This window comes from Cupressus sempervirens, chromosome 2 (assembly GCF_028749045.1).
Source record: "Cupressus sempervirens isolate cs-2001-9-10 chromosome 2, ASM2874904v1, whole genome shotgun sequence".
NCBI lineage: Eukaryota > Viridiplantae > Streptophyta > Pinopsida > Cupressales > Cupressaceae > Cupressus > Cupressus sempervirens.
This window is the reverse complement of record NC_143119.1, coordinates 335,605,394-335,613,209: the sequence shown is the minus strand read 5'-3', so window position 1 is coordinate 335,613,209 and position 7,816 is coordinate 335,605,394. Positions and strand designations below refer to the sequence as shown.

The 7,816-nt window shown below is 34.4% G+C and overlaps 1 pseudogene; it reads right to left on the bottom strand.

Moving 5' to 3' along the window:
- Nucleotides 1-653: 653 nt before the first annotated feature.
- LOC149572481 (sugar transporter ERD6-like 6) lies at nucleotides 654-5,076 on the bottom strand (annotated as a pseudogene).
- Between the last annotated feature and the right edge of the window lie 2,740 nt (nucleotides 5,077-7,816).

The window sequence follows — 7,816 nt, the reverse complement described above, 5'->3', positions numbered from 1 at the left end:
TGACACCTCATGGAAACATGGAAACATAATAAGATGACGAAGTTAATGGCTATAGTGCATTAAAAAGTTGGAAGTGCTCATCATAAACTTGCACAAGGAGTTACTAAAATTAGCTATGTTCCTCATAAACTTCATAAATTTTCTTCCTAATTTATCCCTTACCATTGTAACTTGCCATTGTAAAAACTTGTGAAAACATGAAAACATAATGAGAACCAGCTTGTGCCTTCCCATTAAGCCCACAAAAAAGTTATAACCTCATCTTTCTTTTTGAGATGTTTGTTTGTTACATTCTACTTGTTTAAGGATATTTGTAATTATCTAGTTGGTTTGCTGATAGAATTGCATTGTAAATCATATGTGAAACCCTATACAAAACTAGTTATTATACATTACATAACAGAACAAGAAGAAAGAAAACTTTATTCTGAATACACATGTGAATAGTAATTGCAATCAAAGAATTCGAGGTTGGGAAGCAACCTTTTAATGGAATAATGATGGATTAGATTAATGCTCCCAATTAAAAATCATTACTTTTCCCCCATGGTTAAAGAATCAACAATGTAATATGCAGTCGCAGACAATGCAATGGTGCATCTTGAATTGAACCCACTTCGTCATCTGCTAAGGGATGAATTCATCATAGCGGCTCATCTGAAGTATGGTTGGATCTCTTCCAGAGTTCATCCTTTGGTTTTTGGAACACACAATACCACAAAGGCCAGTGTGAAGGTGCACACAATAGAATATAGCGTGAATGTCCCTGCAACAATAAGACGGTTATAATGGAACTTCAAAAAACTGTTCATAATGAGCAATTATTTACTCATTTTTTGACAATATGTTTTCTAGCCTACTCTAGACTAAATATGGTTTGCAAGATCTATCAAATGGATATAGGTGTCTCATCCACATTCCTGCTGCAATCTGTTTTCAGATCTACAAACGGGGCATACATTCCCTACCCCTGCTGGATTTGAACATGCTACCTCTCTTTCAAGGATATGTTTTTACTTGTTTAAAGATTGAAACTTTTCCCACACAAATAGGCCAGACAAGGCTAATAGACATTTTAGAACTCGATTAGTTCCAATCTTCCAACATTCAGTATCAGGGGACATGGCATGCCTTGATGGCTTAATGGACCAATATAGGAATCTAGGAGAGACCACAAATATTGTTGTCTGGTCTAATTGCTTTACTAAAAGTGTATACCATATAGAGAAGTGGTGCACATTCCATCATGTTTGTTATAGCGGAACTCTTCCATTTGGCAATGATTTAGTGGGCAATTTTGGTATGCTTAATTGATGCACAACTTAAGGCTAAAAACTCAACAGCATAGCTCCATTGAATTAGTAAATTGATAGTCATTGTCACCACCCATGATGTCATCCAGTGTGCTAGGGTTGCTACACTACCAACAAGACCCTTGACATTGAGTGGAAGTATCTACAGTAGCACAGGAAGAGTTCGATAATAGAGAAACAGATTATTAGTAGCATCACTTTAAGTGATTAAAGGACCAAGAGATTCTTCTCGGTGTTTCTGTAAAGGGTGCAATAATGTGACCTAGTCAATGTTACAAGTGTGTTACCTCAGACATGATAATCCATGGGATGGCACCCATACCAAGTGAGAAGGAAATGATGAAAATCTGTAATCAAATCAGCAAACAGCAAATGATATATATCAATATGGCAAGAGAACGGTGTGACAGAGAATGTCTAGTTAATGCATAGAAGTTTTGGTATGTGTTAAAAATCCTAAGAGCTATGTTACTCGAGCGTTCTATTATTTTTGATTTCTATATTCATATTTGAGTTTTCATTCCCAACTTACCAGCAAACTTGTTAAAGCTAATACACTGAAGAACGTTTCATATTGAGAAGCTCCTTCCATATGGCTCTGCAATAAGAGTAAACTAGAAATTAGCTTTGGACAGCCAAGAAATTCCATACCATCAGGCACCAAATAACACCACCAAATAAGTGTTTAGTAGAAAGTGAAGGCGTATTTTTCATAGAGCTTCAAATCAACCATTAGGCTTTTTAGAGGCGCTGCATTCAAGTAAGATGAGAGACCAAGAAGGAAATGACATATGGCTTTTAGTGACACTACCTTCAAGTAAAATGAGAGGCCAACAAGAAAATGACATATGGTCATCCCTCCTGATGAGACCTATTGACAAAACAATAAAACATGTTAGTTCTCTCCACCATTGAATCTATGCTCCCAAATGACACAATACAAAATCGTGATAACTACAAGGTTTTTCTAACCATAAGGAGAAGACATCGACCAGCTTTGTCCATTAGGCATACAGTAAGCCCAGTTGTGAGCACCTGTAACATTATCCTTTATTCATAAGCAACATGAGACTAAATCATGATAGAAAAATTCATGCAAGACTTCAAGAAAATAATTAAACCTGAATGGCACCAAGTCCAAGTGATGCAGCACTAGCAGATGAAATCCCTACAAATTTGTGGATAGCACAAATCGTAGCTCAGTGCTTTGTTTAAGAAACAAGATTAACATAGACACTATGAACTAAAAATCACTTCCAGTAACCTTTTATCTCATTGACTTTAAATTTCTAAGATAATTCTCTGCTGCGAAAGGCTATTGCAAAGCATGCTACAGATTCCATAGTTTATAATATGATAAATTGAACATGAATAAAGACATGATATAGAACCTCAACTTTAGATACCTATAGGCTAGAACTCACCAGCAAATTTGAAAATGGAAATGTTGTAAAACATAATACCATTAACTCCACTTAATTGCTGCAAAAGTTGCAGCTCAATACCAATCTGCTGTCTCCCATTTCAAGACAATATCAACATACAAAATTGTGAGTTGTGTCCATTTTGGAAGAATGAAGTAGTTGTTGACTGATAAAACTACTTGTGTAAATTGGCCAAATGGGGAAATCTTAAGATGTAACTCACAGTGAGAGGAAGAGCATATCTCCGTTCAAAGATCTCACAGAATTTGATTCTACTTTGCTGACTATTCATCTCCATGACGCTCTAGACTCAGAATATTTCCATTAGTTAGACAAGCTTCTACCATTATAGAGGTGATGTTAAATAATAGACAATTAAATCCCATTCATGATAGGAAAAGCTTGAAAAAAAAGAAAAATCTATACAAAAGAAGATGACTCGTCAAACTGGTAGAATATTGAAAACACAATAAGAAGTTTGATGATGTAATTAATGGAACAGGCAAAAAATGCAGTTCATCTTGGAGAAATCATAGCACCTTGATTTCAATTGCTTCAAGGGAGACATCAATATTAGATCCTCGGAGTGCTTGTAGTGAAGCTTCAAAACTATCATTACCAACTTTTGCCTACACTCAAGTAATCATAAATTTGCCAAATAAGTTTCTTTGTATAGTATATGTCATTTTAAAATTGTTAGCAATAATTGAATAATATCATTTCAAAATGTATTTGTATGTGAAATATGGTCACCAGCCATCTTGGGGATTCTGGTATGAAGAAGAGGCCGAATACCAAAAGGGCACAAGGGATCATACCTGTCCAGCTAAAGTTGTCAACCTATCATTTCTTTCATAAAAGTTAAAAATCTAATTTACTTTTTTAAATTCACCCAGCAAAAGCATAATAAAAGGTACCTGCAACTGCAAGAGGACGCCATGAAAGGAACAGTCCAAATAGATATGCTAGCATAATACCAATTGTCACAAAAAGCTATTAAAAAATCAATTAAGTATAAGATTCAAAATTGTATCAAATTACACTTTATATTAGGACTATTATCATGATTAATATAAAAAAGAATTTTGAGTTTACAAAACAGACCTAATTTACTGCCCCAAGACCTCCTCGCAAATGCTTTGGTGCAATCTCAGATATGTATACTGGTACCTAAAAGAACCATGATATGGTTAGATTCATAGTTGTCCACATGCCTATATGCTCTTTAATTTATTAAGTGTAATAATTTATGGCTTAAAAATGACAACAATAGGCTTGTTCTAGATTGCGAAAAAAAATTGACTTACAATGAATGAGATGACTCCCACTCCAAAGCCTGTGAGCACTCTTCATAAGTACAAAAATGAAGAATCCTGTAACCATAGGGTGATGACATCAAAAAGAGGAATTTCCTTATGCTCCAAAGGAAAATCACTATCAAACTTCTTATTCATTTAGCTATCATTTTATCAAAGGAAAATTAGCTTGCCTTGGCAAAAGAAATAGCAAGCCACCCAAGAATGTTGGGAATGGTAGCTACTAGTAATGCCTACACGCAAAAAAAGAAGAGGTTATGCAAATCTAAATGTGTGTTAATTGCACTCATCTTTAAAGATTGGGTACAAAAAAGAATTTATATGACCATCGTTGCTACTAGCAGTACAAGACAAAATCTTGCAGTGTATCCCTTTAGCGGTAGCATATTAGGTCTAACATATAAATTTATTTTAGTAAAGAAAGAAAAACATTGAAGGGACTTACCCCTTTCCGTCCAATATAATTAGCAACTTGTCCACTAATTATTGCACCCACCATGGCTCCAACATTAGTTAAAGATCCAAATAAGGAGAACTGACAGAAACAACAAGACTCTTTATTAGGATCTACCACATCAACTATATTCTATCCTATTGCAAAAATGCATTCATCAAATAACAGTACCTAGGAAACAGTTAACCCAAGATCATTGATGATCCCACTTTGTGTGGGCGAAGAGTATCCAATCTGCAAGAACGTTGCTGTCAGAAACTTCCTTTTTTTATTCAGGTCGACTCTTGTAATGGATGCATGGATTAAAAATCAATCTATTCAAATAAGAAACTATAAATTACACAGAAACCAAACTGTACAAGCCCCATGGCAACTATTAATGTACATAATATTGCAGTTATAGCACTTCCACAGAAGATTTCAACATTATCTGCCTTTCTAGCACCTTTACCACCATGACGGCCAGATTTGGATATGGTTAGACATGTGCTTCCTTTCTCTAAGAGAGCCTTTTTAATATCTCCATTGCCACCCATGCTTCCCTTTTCCAAATCATCCATGTACCCCATTGTTTTTATAGGGTAAAATTCGTAGTGACCAAATTTTCTGCAAACTTACAGGCCTGCACAGCCAAAATCCTGCTGGCAAAATATTCAATGCTCCCCTTAGGACTTGTGACAAGGGCTTAACTACCTCTTGTGTACCATAAGTTGAGTAGTTCTATTAGGCACTGACAGATCGATCTTTTGGTGCAATGGCAACTCCACTCTAACAAGTGGTCCAAGTTCGAATCCTCAAAATGTCGGGTAATGCTCAAGTAACGCTGAGGGGATATTGTTGGAAAAATGTTCAACACTCCCCTCTATAAGTTTAGTGGTTGTATCAGACACTAACAGATCAGTCTTTTGGTGATAGCAAGGATAGCAACATGCAACATGCAAAGAAGTAGAGACTCAAAGATTCAACAATTTGGATTTTCAAAACTTAAGCATTCTAGATTCCAGGACTCAAGATTTCAACATTCCAGGATTCAAGGACCCAAAATGAGAGAAAGAGTGCTCATTTTATAATTTTCATGTTGGGTGAGAGCATTGGATTTGTCACCCACAGACATGCGATGTGGCAAGAGATTCCTATGACGCATATGACAGAATATGCCAAATGTAAGATTCTATGACACATGAGAGTCAAATTTGGCTAAATGTGGAAGAGAATCTATGACGCGTCATAAGATTCCTCAACCCACTTAAAGCCAAGAATCTATGACGAATAAGCCAAATAGGGCATGCGTAAGAGGTAATAATAATTCCTATGATGCATATGATAGAATATGCCAAAAGTAAGATTCTATGACAAACGATAGTCAAATTTGGAAGAGAATCTATGACCCGTCATAAGATTCCTCAACCCACTTAAAGCCAAGAATCTATGATGAATAAGCCAAATAGGGACATGCGTAAGAGATAAGAATATTTGATTATGAAAAATCTCAGCCAAGTGTCAAAGGAGAATCCACGAGGTGTCATATCCAAGTGTCATGATGATGGAATATTTGAATTAAAAATCCTCTTATTCCAAAAAATAAGAATTAGCAGAAAATGGATTTAATGATGAAAAATGGAACTTAGGAATTAAGAATTTCCATGGTTTGCAAATAATGAATCAATTAATTAATAAAATTAATTAATTGACGATGATAAACTAATTAATTAATAAAATTAATTAATTGAGGATGATAATTAGGAAGAATAATTAGAAAGAATAAGATTAAATTATGGGTTATTTAATCCTATAGAGAAAATTAGCAGATGATTGGCCAAATTGATTAAATGAATGCGATTGTATCCTTTGATGAAAATGTGACGATGATGGATATCGAATGAGATGATGAAAAGGTAGACCAAAGCCATGGTCAAATTAATTGATAGATCAAAATTGATAACATGCCAAGGACACATGACATGAATTAATTGATATGTAACATTTATCCGACATTTTAAATGTTACAAGATTGAAATTGACTAATAAAGTTTGATCATAATAACACTGACGGACACTATCAATATTATTAAAATGGTTGATGATGCCATGATCTAACATTGAAAGCCTCAACAATGTCAAAGATTGAATGACATGAATGATATTTTGACCTAGCACTGAGAGCCATGACAGTACTAAGGTCAGATTGATAAGATTGATAAGTTGATAGGTTTCCAAGATACTGAAAGCCACAAAAATGCCTAGGAGTGGATAAATGATGATTGATTTGGGATGTTTGATATGTTTTGGGTTGATTAGGACTGATTTCGAGTGATTTTGAGTTGATTTGGGTTGATTTCGAGTTGATTTGATATGATTTTGAGTTGATTTGGTATGATTTCAAGTTGATATGAAATTTATGTGAAAGGGGATACAAATGACGAAATATGGTCAATCTAGCCAAAAGATCAAAGTTAGTAGAATGAGAAAATGGGACAAATTAGTATGAAGAAGTGATGAAACCATAGATGCGAACCATTTTTGAGCATCTACACGAAGAAAATGGTTGTTGCTGCTTTGACAATCCTGAATGTAGAGCTAGAAATTAAGTAGGAGGGGAAAGAAAATTGCTGATCTTAATGAAAAAAATATAGAGAATTTATGCATTGATGAGACTGAAGACAGATGGAGTGAGATGAGACAAATGGCATTCCAAAATGGAGGCTTTAATAACAAAATGCAAGAACATAGGAACAAACTTTCTCTGTGTTTCAGGATAAGGATGATTAGGTTTGCTGAATCATGTCATGAAAGTCATACATCATGGTAATGCAAGATGCTTCTTGCTCAATGATGATACAAAAGTTCCCTCGTGTTTTTCATTGGCCAAATTTTGAGGTTTTTAAAATGAATATTTGAGTCCAATTTGTAGATTCTTGAAGAATAATTTTGGAGGGAATTTTTAAACTTTTAAATGTCGTCAATTTCTAAAATTGTAGGATTTTTTGGAAAAATAGGTTGCGTGAAAAAATGTCTCCATCCTAAGGTAGGATTGTTTAGAAGTAATGGTTGGAACTTGGAGGACAAAATTACATGATCGTTATGGGATAAGGAAATTTCATCAATAAATATTTTTTTTATTTCTTTTTAATTTTAAATATTATATTAAATAATAGGATAAACATCACTGTCATTGCTGAATATCACTTACCTTTTAAGTTTTATTGTGGGGACACTCTCTTGATATATAGTACTTTTGCAATTTTTTTAAGGGAATTGTTAAATTATACTAGTACAAGATTAAAGGGATAAGTCAATAGAAAACTATAG